The sequence below is a fragment of the Galeopterus variegatus genome, unplaced genomic scaffold (genome assembly GCF_000696425.1).
Source record: "Galeopterus variegatus unplaced genomic scaffold, G_variegatus-3.0.2 Scaffold2340, whole genome shotgun sequence".
Classification (NCBI taxonomy): domain Eukaryota; kingdom Metazoa; phylum Chordata; class Mammalia; order Dermoptera; family Cynocephalidae; genus Galeopterus; species Galeopterus variegatus.
The window spans coordinates 146,770-150,760 of record NW_007728451.1 but is presented as its reverse complement, the minus strand read 5'-3'; positions in this window follow the sequence as shown (position 1 = coordinate 150,760).

Below are 3,991 nucleotides of genomic sequence, written 5' to 3'. Positions count from 1 at the left end.
GGTCTGCGCCGCTGCTACCTTAGGATATAATCAGGATCAGGAGGGTCCTGGGAGAAGTGTCAACTAAGGTGAGGATTGGAGAGTGAGTGGGAGTGAACTAGGCAAAAAAGTGGTGGGAACTCAGTAGAGGAAAGAATATATCCTAAGCACTATTATAATCACCTTTTAATTGAAGACTTGTGTTACCATTCCAAAATATTTGACCTAAAAGAAAATGCACTTCAGACATAATAATGGCCTCTTTTGGCCCTTCCCTGCCACTGGAACTTGGACCACCATGGATACTGCAGGTATTGCAAAAACTATGGAATTTTCATTCTTTCTGAGAGTCCAGATATGGATTGAGTTTTGTTTTGTTTTTTAAGTGTTTAAAACAAGAAGTCTTAATAGTATTGGCTTTGGGGTAAAGTCTACCAGTTATTAGCCAGCACCCTCCCTCATCCCTCAATAAAAAAATAAATAAAACTCCACAAAATTTAAAGTTTATATTGACTATTATTTTAAAGTGTGCAATTCCAGCAATTGAAGAATTGTGTAGGTGAATGAGCTTTTTAAAAAATTCCAGTTCATCTTAGAAGGCTGTGGTAGATCTGTTATGCCATAGTATGAATCAATCTAATCAGATTGTTAAACTCTTAAGACCTGGCTGATTGTTATCTAAACTTAAATGAAAGCATGATCTGAGAAAGAGAGGGAACACATCATTTTGGATTTTGAAGGGTGAATAAGTCTTAGATAACAAATACAATCAGTAACTTGGGATTATATAAAACAGCTGTATTTTGGCACTCAATGCAGGAGCGGATATAGAAGGTGAAAGAACAGAAAGCAAATAAAATTTGCCTATTTCAAAATGGTGCCTCAGGCAGGTCCTGTATCCAGAAGAGAATGTTCATCCAGGGTTTGGGCACAGGTCACCTCAGCACAGTTCAGCTGGCAGTTTCCCTCCCCTGACCATTACCTGAGTACAGTCCAGGTTCCTTTATCTAACCCTACATAACTCTATTAACACAATCATTCCTAAACCTGATTATGCACCTGGTTTGAAGAAACAAAAAGAAAGCATGGGAAAGAGGAAGGATGATTTTTTAAACATTGCAAAAATAAGTCAAAATTATCAATAATCACAATAAAAATGAATGGTTTAATTTTTCAGTTAAAATATCTGTCTTTCATATTGAGTTAAAAACAGTCCAAGAAACATATCTTACTCTGCTCTGGCTGACTGAGTGGCTTAAACAACAGTATTTATTCCTCACTGTTCTGGAGACTGGGAAGTCCAATGTCAAGGTGCTAGCAAGGGAAGTTTTATTCTGAGGACTCTTGACACAGTTTGTAGGTGGCTGCTAACTTGCTATATCCTTACATGGTAGAGAGAGAGAGAGAGAGCTCAGTCTCTCTTCCTTTTCTTAGAATGACACTAATCCCATCATGGGGGCCCCATCCTCATAATCTCATCTAAACCTAATTACTTCCCAAAGGCCCCACCTCCAAATACTATCACATTGGAGATTCTGACTTCTACATATTAATTTGGGGGCGGCAGGGTACACAACATTCAGTGTATGCACAAAGCATATCTGAAATAAATAACAAGAGTTAAAGGAACGGGAAAAGATATATTGGTGAATGATAAGCTGAAAGCAGAGTATTAAAATCAATACTAGGTAAAATAAGACTTAAGTTGAACATCTGATAAGTACAGAATCCTCCCACAAGATAGGCCATGTATCTTCTTAACAACACAATAAGAAAACAACAAAATATGTATGTCAAAAGCTGATAGATACATATATATATACAAAGAGAGATTGGCAAATTCATAATCATAGTGGGAGAATTCAGGAAACTTCCCCAGAAAGCAACAGATCAAGCAGATTAAAAATAAAAACAGATTTACACAATGCCATTTCTTCTTGATATTTTTGGTGATTTGGGGTTGTCTGTATGTTTTGTGCTTGAGGACTCCTGTTCATCTGTTTGTCTGTGTACCTTAGCTGATTAACAGGGACTACGAGGTTCTGGCAACGTGTTTCTACGTCTAGAGGCTCCTGGTCTCTCCTTGTGATCATTAGCTTGCTACCAGGGACAAGCTCTGCATCTCCAGCCCTAGCACCAATTATCACCACTTTGGCTTGCAGATAAATGCCATAGCTGCCATGCTACTTACCACAAACAGAGATGAAAGGGTGGAGGGGTGACAAGTGCTGACTAGATGGGACACAAAAAAAGCATAACCTAGGCCACTTCCCACCACGCCTTGCTTCTGTCATCCCAGACTTGAAGATTCTTTTTTACAGTTCCTATATCTGGCTCAAAGATTGCACTTTTTTTTTCTTTTCTCTGCTATTACAGGTTCATTATGGGCTTTTTGTTTTGTTTTGTTTTTATCTTTTCTAATATTTCATATAATTGTAGGTGTGAAGAATGGCGTGTGTCGTTCACCACCTTGATCCCCTCTCCACCTAGAATTCTCTCTCTTCACTCTTTCTCCCAGGAATCCCACCCCTCACATTCTATCAGTTTCCTTATACTTGCTTCATGCAGGTGCCCCTGTAGTCATTGTACCTTGGTCAATTCTACTTCACTATAGGCACTAACTCCACTGAAATATTACCCAAGTTTTGGGCTTTGCATGTAAATCTTTCAAATCAGCAAAGTCTTTCCTTTAGTCTTCACTAAAGGTACTAATTTAGGAATAAGGACAACAATAAAATTCCATTGATTCCAATGGACTGTCTCTGAAAGTAAACTTGCTGTGCCTTTTTAAGATCTCTTGGTGCTCATTTTGGCAGCTCATATACTGAAAAAAAAAAGATCTTCTGAAAGGGCAGAGGGTGCAGATTAGGAGGGACTGTTTCTCTGTCCTTCCTCACCCTGAAGGAGCTTCTGTTCTCCAAGGGAAAAATAAGGGACAGTCCAATAGAAGTTCTTGGCAACCAAGCCTTACCATATCACCATGAGAAGAGTAACCTGTGTGCCCAGGGGTGAGATTTACAAAAATATAGCAATGATGTCCAGGGTTGATAATGAAAATACATAAAAACTGGTAAGGGCAGCAACCTTTTAGAACAGGACGTCTTCCCAAAGTCCTACTCCAGGACCTAGAGATCATGGCACTTCACTAGTAGCCTACAGGCAGTCCCCAAAGGTTCTCCACCTGTCCCCACCCCAACACACACACACACACACACACACACACACACGCTTCTGCTAACCTCTTTAGCCCTTGATCTCATCTAAACTTATATCACATCTTTATCTGTCTGTGCCCCCAAACTCATGTGTGCTTTTGTGAACCCCTTTTTGGGCATGTTCTCTGAGTTTCTAAAAACTATTTCTGAGAAATCTATCAAAGGTAAAACTATTTATTTCAGGCAAGATTAGCCACTCTTCTTATATAAGAACAGGGAACCTTTTGGTTGCCAGGAGAATATATTGAAAAGAAGTTATAATGCTTCTATAGTCCTACATTATCTCGAAAAATATACTGAGTGTCTGGAGAATGGGGTGAAAATTAATTATTTCCCTTGTATATATTTTTTTCTTTTGAAAAGTATGTTCTGGGCTGGCCCTGTGGCTCACTCGGGAGAGTGCAGCTCTGGTAGTGCCGAGGCCATGGGTTCGGATCCTATATAGGGATGGCCAGTGCTCTCGCTGGCTGAGCGTGGTGCAGACCACAACGAGCCGAGGGTTGAGATCCCCTTGACGGCCACAAAAAAAAAAAAAAAAAAAAAAAAAAAAAAAAAGAAAGAAAAGAAAAGTATGTTCTGTGTATATTCAAAAGTAAGTATTTTTTAAAAGGGGGTATTGCCTTAACTACGGGATCTTATTAATTCACTTATCCATCATGTTCCCTTATTAACTTTTTATTCAATCAATAGTATTTTTCCTAGTGCTCATAACTGGACACAAATTTCTTTACAGTGATATGGAATAAAGTACCATCTATACTCCCTCTGATTCCTCCTGCACCCCAATAAGGTGGCAT